Genomic DNA, 9,354 nt, shown 5'->3' with positions numbered 1-9,354 from the left:
AAAATTGGTATTCTATACACAGGTGGTATATCTTGCAACACAGATAGGCTACTCCACTGACTAACACACTCTGCAATAGGCCAAAAAGGATTAGCTTTGCTAGATTCAGCCAAATGCTGTGAAAAAAACTTGCACAGCACTGGCACAGACCTGCCTGGCAAAAACTGATAGGAACTGATGTAACCTAGTCCTGAAAAGGACTCCAATTACAATTAGTCTTTACTCCCACAACCTATCTATTTAAGAGCACAGACCTTCCTGACAAAAGTCGTAGGAAATGCTGTAACCTAGTCCTTAAAAGGACTGCAATCACAACTATTCCCTACTCCCAAGCTATCTGTATATTTGTGCGAAAATTGGCTTGAAATTAACAAGGTATAGCGCACACAGCAACAGCGGTGCCGTCTAACATGCAGCTGCAGCAGTGAGAAAATGGTGGCGACGGGGAAAATGGCTTGGTCTTATAGGGCAAGGACATGTGACATACACTGCCAATGACACATGCCCTTGCTTGTGTGAAAAAAAGCACTTCGCTCCGTGTGTGCGCTGCTGATAGGCTGACAGATTGCACCTCCCCACTGTAAATGCGGGAAAGAGAAAAAAAAATGGAGATCTTCATTGTTCCTGCAGAGATCCATCCCCTGCCCCTCCCCCCACCCCGCTGTACACTCAAACTGCGTATTAACATTAATTTTCATCATTACTGAGAAAAAATCCAGTTATGATTTTGGTGCACGAACAGTTATCGAACATAACCTCGAACAGCCGAATTTTTCTCAAATTGTTCGTGTTCGCCGAACGGCTCGAACACCGCCCAAAACAGCTCGAATTTGAGATTGGCGAACAGTTCGAGTAGAACAACGCTCATCTCTATTGTTAATCCACTGCAACCTCCACCACTCTTCCATGTCGCATTAAAACCGTCTTGTTAATCTACTGTGACCTCCACTTCTCTTCCAAGGGGCAATAAAACCATCTGGATAAACCACTCTGAACTCCACAGCTCTTCCAAGGGGCATTAGTATTGTCTTTTTATTCCACTCTAACCTCCACAACTCTTCCAATGAGCATTGACATTGTCTTTTTAATCCACTGCGACCTCCATCATTCTTCCAAGGGGCATTGATATTGTCTTTTTATTCCACTGCCACCTCCACCACTCTTCCAAGGGGCATTGATATTGTCCTTTTAATCCACTGCGTCCTCCACCACTTTTCCAAGGGGCATTAAAAACGTATTTTTAAGCTACTGTGACCTCCACGTCACTTCCAATGGGCATTAAAACCGTCTAGTTAAACCACTCTGAACTCCACAGCTCTTCCAAGGGGCATTAAAACTGTCTTGTTAAGCTGCTGTAACCTCCATGTCTATTCCACAGGGCACTGATATTGTCTTTTTATTCCAATGTAACCTCCACCACTCTTCTAAGGGGCAGTGATATTGTCTTTTTAAACCACTGCGACCTCCACCACTCCTCCAAGAGGCATTAAAATCATCTTATTAAGCTACTATGACCTCCACGTCTCTTCCAAGGGGCATTAAAACCGTCTGGTTAAACCACTCTGAATTCCACAGCTCATCAAAGAGGCAATGATATTGTCTTTTTATTCCACTGTAACCTCCACCACTTTTCCTATGGGAATTGATATTGTCTTTTTATTATTATTATTAATTATTATAGCGCCATTTATTCCATGGCGCTTTACATGTGATAGGGATATACATAACAAAAGCATTTACATAATCTTAACAAAATGAGTCAGCGACTGGTACAGGAGGAGCGAGGACCCTGCTCGCGAGGGCTCACATTCTAGAAGGGATGGGTGAGGATACATTAGGTGAGAGTAGAGCTGGTCGTGCAGCGGTGGTTACTGCAGGTTGTAGGCTTGTCGGAAGAGGTGGGTCTTCAGGTTTCTTTTGAAGGTTTCCACGGTCGGCGAGAGTCTGATGTGTTGGGGTAGAGAGTTCCAGAGTAGGGGGGATGCACGGGAGAAATCTTGTATACGATTGTGGGAGGAGGAGATAAGAGGGGAGTAGAGAAGGAGATCTTGTGAGGATCGGAGGTTGCGTGCAGATAAGTACCTGGAGACTAGGTCACAGATGTATGGGGGAGACAGGTTGTGGATGGCTTTGTATGCCATGGTTAGAGTTTTGAACTGGATTCTCTGGGCAATGGGGAGCCAGTGAAGAGATTGACAGAGAGGAGAGGCCGGGGAATAGCGGGGGGACAGGTTAATTAGTCGAGCAGCAGAGTTTAGGATAGATTGGATAGGCCCAAGAGTGTTGTAAGGGAGGCCACGGAGCAGGAGGTTGCAGTAGTCGAGGCGGGATATGATGAGGGCATGCACTAGTGTTTTTGCAGAGTCTTTGCTGAGGAATGCACGGATCCGGGAGATGTTTTTGAGCTGGAGTCGGCAGGAAGTGGAAAGCGCTTGGATATGTGGCTTGAAGGAGAGATCAGAGTCCAGGGTTACTCTAAGGCAGCGAGCTTGTGGGACTGGGGAGAGTGAACAACCATTGACGTTGATGGATAGGTCAGATGGGGGATATGAATGAGAGGGTGGAAAGATGATGAACTCTGTTTTATCCATGTTGAGTTTTAGAAATCTGTCAGAGAAGAAGGATGACATGGCGGACAGACATTGTGGGATTTTGGTTAGTAGGGAGGAGATATCGGGTCCAGAGAGGTAGATCTGTGTGTCGTCAGCATAGAGGTGATACTGAAAACCGTGAGACTCTATGAGCTGTCCCAGGCCAAAGGTGTAGATGGAGAAGAGCAGAGGTCCTAGAACTGAACCTTGGGGGACACCGACAGATAAGGGGTGAGATGAGGAGGTGGTGCGTGAGTGGGAGACGCTGAATGTCCTGTCTGTTAAGTATGAGGAGATCCAAGATAGAGCCAAGTCCATGATGCCAAGAGATGAAAGAATCTGGAGTAAGAGGGAATGGTCCATTGTGTCAAAGGCAGATGACAGGTCCAGAAGGAGGAGGATGGAGTAGTGTCGCTTGGATTTGGCATTTAGTAGGTCGTTGGTGACGTTGGTCAGGGCAGTTTCAGTCGAGTGATGCGGTCGGAAGCCAGATTGCAGGCGGTCGAAGAGGGAGCAGGAGGAGAGGTGGGAGGACAGTTCAAGGTGGACATGTTGTTCTAGTAGTTTTGAGGCAAAGGGGAGGAGTGATATGGGGCTGTAGCTAGTCAGAGAGGAAGGGTCAAGGGAGGGCATTTTGAGGATGGGCGTGATTGCGGCATGTTTGAAACATGAGGGGAAGACACCGGTTGTTAGTGACAGATTGAAGAGGTGGGTTAGGGTTGGGATGAAGACTGTGGTAAGGTTAGTGATGAGGTGGGATGGGACTGGGTCAAGTTCGCAGGTGGTGATGTGTGATTTGGAGAGTAAAGAGGAGACTTGACCTCCTGTAATGGTGGAGAAGTGGGGTTTGGAGGAGGAGGGTTGAATAGATATGAGGAGAGGTTGTTTGGACTTTAGGCAAAAGTTTTGTCTGATGGTGTCAATCTTCTGTTTGAAGAATGAGGCAAAGTCGTTGGCTGAGATGAGAGAAGAGGGAGGAGGTGCTGGGGGACAAAGGAGAGAGTTGAAAGTGTTAAATAGCTGTTTAGGGTTGTGAGATATGAGAGATGAGAAGTAGGTTTGTTTTGCTGTAGTGAGTGCGGACTTGAAATTAGTGAGGGATTGCTTGAATGCGATGAAGTGGTCGATGGAGTGAGACCTTTTCCATCTCCGCTCCGCAACCCTGGAGGCCCGGCGCAGTTCTTTAGTAAGTTTAGTGTGCCAGGGTTGCCTGTTGAATGTGCGAGATGTGGTGTGTGTGAGAGGGGCGATTGAGTCTAGAGCTGCAGCTATTGTGGTGTTATATGAAGCAGCAGCAATGTCTGCATCGTGTAAGGAATTTATGTCTGTAAGAGGGAGGAGGGATTCAGAGAGTGAGTGTAAGTCAAGGTGTTTCAGATTTCTGCGAGAGTATGCAAGTTTGTGGAGTGGGGATTGTTGCCCCGGGGAGGAGAGAGAAGAGAATGCAAGTAGGCTGTGAAAAGAGAGAGGGAGAGGTGAGTTAGAGAGGTTAGATAGGGAACAGAGATGGGTGAAGATGAGGTCCATTGTGTGGCTATCTTTGTGGGTGGGTGTGGATGACCATTGAGTGAGTCCGAAGGAGGAAGTGAGAGATAGGAACTTAGAGACAGGCGAGTGGGAAGTGTTAATGGGGATGTTGAAGTCACCCATTATGATAGTGCGGATGTCAGTGGAGAGGAAGTGAAGCAGCCAGATAGTCAAGTTGTCTAAGAAGGTGGAGGCTTGCCCTGGGGATCGGTAAACGATGGCCAGTTGGAGGTTGGAGGCGGAATAGATGCACACACAGTGCACCTCAAAAGAGGGGAGTGTAACGGAGGGTGGCAGTGGGATTTGGGTGAAAGCACAGTGTTCTGATAGGAGAAAACCTACGCCTCCGCCATGTTTGCCGTTGGGGCGGGGGGTGTGGGAAAGGTGGAATCTGCCATATGAAAGTGCAGCTGGGGAGGCTGTGTCAGAGGGGAGAGCCAGGTTTCAGTGATGGCGAGGAAGGAAAGTTTGTTTGTAATGAAAAGATCGTGGATGAAGGAAAGTTTGTTGCAGACAGAGCGAGCATTCCATAGAGCTCCTGTTAGAGCAACTAAGGGAGTGGGGATTGGTTGGATGGGTATGAGGTTAGAAGGGTTGCGACAGTTTGTGGAAGGTCGTGGATAGGAGGAAGAAGTAACTGTTAGGATATGGCAAGGAGGACCAGGATTTGGAGAGATATCTCCAGCAGTGAGGAGGAGCAGAGAAAGTGTTAGCAGGTGGGAGCAAGAGAGAGCATGAGGTGGCTGTCTGTGTTTGGAGATCCAGGATTGAATGTTTAGGAATAATTTGGAGGAGGAGGTGAGATGAATGGGGAGGATGGAGGGAGAGATGAAGAGTTTCTTATTAGGTGTACGGATTTGAGTGGTTACTAGAAAGTGGAGGACTATAGAGGAAAAAGTGAGAGCTAACAGAAACATAGTTAAAAGAGAGTAAGTTTTAAAAGTGTTGGTTACCTGACTCCTGCCCTGACTAACTGCCTCTGAAATAACTGCCACTTATCTTCGAAGCCACTTTGCACAAGAAGACACGTGCACACCCCAGCACAAGTGCACCCCTTACAGAGCTTCTAAATATATAGGGCACATTAAACTATCAGGTGAACGGCATTGAGGGAGCTGCATATGGCTAAATTAGCAGCTGGTCGTCTCACCAGGAGATGGCTGGGTGATCAAACACAGAGCTAGGACTCTAGTCTCTGCAGTTTAGCACCTCTAAAAATCAGATAAGATCTATAGTGGGGAAGGGACAGACATATGTGGGTATTGAATGGAGTGGGACAGATAAAGCAGAGAAGTTATGCAGAGCATGTACCAGTGAGATGAATCAGCAAAGCAGAGCATTAGATTACAACAGAAACAGCAAGCAGAGAAGTTATGCAGAGCATGTACCAGTGAGGTGAATCAGCAAAGCAGAGCATTAGATTACAGCAGACACAGCAAGCAGAGAAGTTATGCAGAGCATGTACCAGTGAGGTGAATCAGCAAAGCAGAGCATTAGATTACAGCAGACACAGCAAGCAGAGAAGTTATGCAGAGCATGCACCAGTGAGGTGAATCAGCAAAGCAGAGCATTAGATTACAGCAGACACAGCAAGCAGAGAAGTTATGCAGAGCATGTACCAGTGAGGTTATTCCACTGCGACCTCCACCACTTTCCAAGGGGCATTGATATTGTCTTTTTATTCCACTGCGACCTCCGCCACTCTTCCAAAGGGCTTTGATATTGTCTTTTTATTCCACTGCGTCCTCCACCACTCTTCCAAGGGGCATTGATATTGTCTTTTTAATCCACTGTGACCTCCACATCTCTTCCAAGGGGCATGAAAACCGTCAATTTAAACAACTCTGAACTCCACAACTCTTCCAAGGTGCACTGGTATTGTCTTTTTATTCTACTCTAACCTTTACCACTCTTCCAAGGGGCATTGATATTGTCTTGTTATTCCCGTGCAACCTCCACCACTCTTCCAAGGGGAATTGATATTGTCTTTTTATTCCACTGTAACCTACACCACTCTTCCAAGTGGCATTGACATTGTCTTTTTATTCCACTGCGTCTTCCACCTCTCTTCTAAGTGGCATTGATATTGTCTTTTTAATCCACTGCGACCTCCATCACTCTTCCAAGGGGCATTAAAACCATCTGGTTAAACCACTCTGAACTCCACCACTCTTCCAAGGGGTATTGATATTGTCTTTTTATTCGAATGTAACCTACACCACTCTTCCAAGGGGCATTAAAACCGTCTTGTTAAGCTACTGTGACCTCCACGTCTCTTTCAAGGGGCATTAAAACCGTCAATTTAAACCACTCTGAACTCCACAGCTCTTGCAAAAGGCATTGATATTGTCTTTTTATTCCACTGTAACCTCCACCACTCTTCCAAGGGGCATTGATTTTGTCTTTTTAATCCACTGCGACCTCCAACTCTCTTCCAAGAACCATTAAAACTGTCTTGTTTAGCTATTGTGACCTCCACGTCTATTCCACGGTTCCTTAAAACCTTCTGGTTAAACCACTGTGAACTCCACAGCTCTTCCAAGGTGCATTGATATTGTCTTTTTATTCCACTGTAACCTCCACCACTCTTCCAAGGGGCATTGATATTGTCTTTTTATTTTACTGCGACCTCCACCATTCTTCCATGGGGCATTAATATTGTATTTTTATTCCACTACGACCTCCACCACTCTTCCAAGGGTTATTGATATTGTCTTTTTATTCCACTGTAACCTCCACCACTCTTCCAAGGGGCATTGATATTGTCTTTTTATTCCTCTGCGACCTCCACCTCTCTTCCAAGGGGCATTAAAACCATCTTGTTAAGCTACTGTGAACTCCATGTCTCTTCCAGTAGGCATTGATATTGTCTTTTTATTCCACTGCGACCTCCACATCTCTTCCAAGGGGAATTGATATTGTCTTTTTATTCCACTGCGACCTCCATCACTCTTCTAAGGGGCATTGATATTGTCTTTTTAATCCACTGCGACCTCCACCACTCTTCCAAGGGGCATTAAAACAGTCTTGATAAGCTACTGTGACCTCCACGTTGTAATGCACACGGCCGGGCTGAGTGGCGTGTACGTGTATATGTAGTGATTCCAATGGACCGTGCCGAAGAGTGAATGCCTGGAGGGGCGTAACTAAGTATCCACCCGATCCGACCAGGGTCGCACGACGGCATACGACGCCAGTGCACCAAGCAGGAACCGAGCAGAGGCACCACGTGCTACTCCAGGACAGACCCCGGACACGGCTGTTGACCCACACAGGGGAATACAGGAGCAGGCAGGTTAGGCTGGCACATAGACTGCTGGGTATAGGCAGACACGGCTGGTATGCAGACTGACGGATGCTGGTAAGCACGACTGGTATGCAGGCAGGGAGGTACTGGCAGGTACGACAGGTTGGAGCACCGAGAGGATAGGACCCAGTACAGACTGGGACTCAGGAAAAGAACCGCAGATGCGTTGGACAAACAGCAGAGGGAGGCCCCCCAGAGCGGCGAGCAAGAGCTGAACAAGACCAGACCGCCTGGAGCGGTGAGCGAGAGAAGAGCAGGACAAGGCCGCCTGGAGTGGTGAGCGATAGAGGAGCAGGATGAGACTGCCGAAGCAGCGAGAGAGGAGCAGGACGAGACTGCCGAAGCAGCGAGCAAAGGGTCAGAGCAGAGCGAGACTGCTGGAGCATCGAGCAAAGGGTCAGAGCAGAGCGAGACTGCCGGAGCAGCAAGCAAAGGGTCAGAGCAGAGCGAGACTGCCAGAGCAGCGAGCAAAGGGTCAGAGCAGAGCGAGCCTGCCGGAGCAGCGAGCAAAGGATCAGAGCAGAGCGAGACTGCCGGAGCAGCGAGCAAAGGGTCAGAGCAGGGCGAGACTGCCGGAGCAGCGAGCAAAGGGTCAGAGCAGAGCGAGACAGCAGGAGCAGCAAGCAAAGGGTCAGAGCAGAGCGAGACTGCCGGATCAGCGAGCAAAGGGTCAGAGCAGAGCAAGACTGCCGGAGCAGCGAGCAAAGGGTCAGAGCAGAGCGAGACTGCCGGAGCAGCGAGCAAGGCAGAGCAGACAAGAACCGCCGGAGCGGTGAGCAAGGCAGAGAAGAGGGGACAGGGCTCTGTTCACACGGAACAGACTGGAAGGGAAAGGCAGAACCAGGTACACACAAGATACTTGCAATGAATCATAGAATCATAGAATCATAGAATGGTAGAGTTGGAGGGGACCTCCTGGGTCATCTGGTCCAACCCCCTGCTCAAAGCAGGATTCACTAAATCATCTCAGACAGATGTCTGTCCAGCCTCTGTTTGAAGACGTCCATTGAAGGGGAACTTACCACCTCTCGTGGCAGCCTGTTCCACTCATTAATCACCCTAACTGTCAAAAAGTTTTTTCTAATATCTAATCTGTGTCTCCTCCCATTTAGTTTCATCCTATTGCTTCTAGTCTTTCCTTGTGCAAATGAGAATAAAGATGATCCTTCTACAATGTGACAGCCCTTGACATATTTGTAGACAGCTATTAAGTCTCCTCTCAGTCTTCTTTTTTGCAAGCTAAACATTCCCAAATCCTGCAACCGTTCCTCATAGGACATGGTTTGCAGACCAGTCACCATTCTGGTCGCTCTTCTCTGAACTTGCTCCAGTTTGTCTATGTCTTTTTTAAAATGTGGTGCCCAAAACTGTACACAGTATTCCAGATGAGGTCTGACCAAAGAGGAGTAAAGACCGATAATGACTTCACGTGATCTAGACTGTATGCTTCTGTTAATACATCCCAGAATTGTATTTGCCTTTTTTGCTGCTGCATCACACTGTTGACTCATGTTCAGTCTATGATCTATTAGTATACCTAAGTCTTTTTCACATGTACTGTTGCTTAGCTCTATTCCTCCCATTCTGTATATGCTTTTTTCATTTTTATTGCCCAGATGTAGAACTTTGCATTTTTCCTTGTTAAAAACCATTTTGTTAGTTACTGCCCACTGCTCCAGTTTATTTAGGTCTTTTTGAAGCCTCTCTCTCTCTTCTCTAGTATTAGCTATCCCTCCTAGCTTTGTGTCATCAGCAAATTTAATCAGTTTACCCTCAATTCCTTCATCTAAATCATTGATAAAGATGTTGAACAATACAGGTCCCAGGACGGAGCCCTGTGGTACCCCACTTGAGACATTCATCCAGCTGGATGTGAAGCCATTTACAACCACCCTTTGAGTCCGATCACTAAGCCAGTTATGAATCCAC

The sequence above is a fragment of the Phyllobates terribilis genome, unplaced genomic scaffold (genome assembly GCF_046119375.1).
Source record: "Phyllobates terribilis strain yellow unplaced genomic scaffold, ASM4611937v1 Scaffold_5__5_contigs__length_657084704, whole genome shotgun sequence".
Taxonomy (NCBI): domain Eukaryota; kingdom Metazoa; phylum Chordata; class Amphibia; order Anura; family Dendrobatidae; genus Phyllobates; species Phyllobates terribilis.
Note: the sequence above shows the minus strand (reverse complement) of the source record.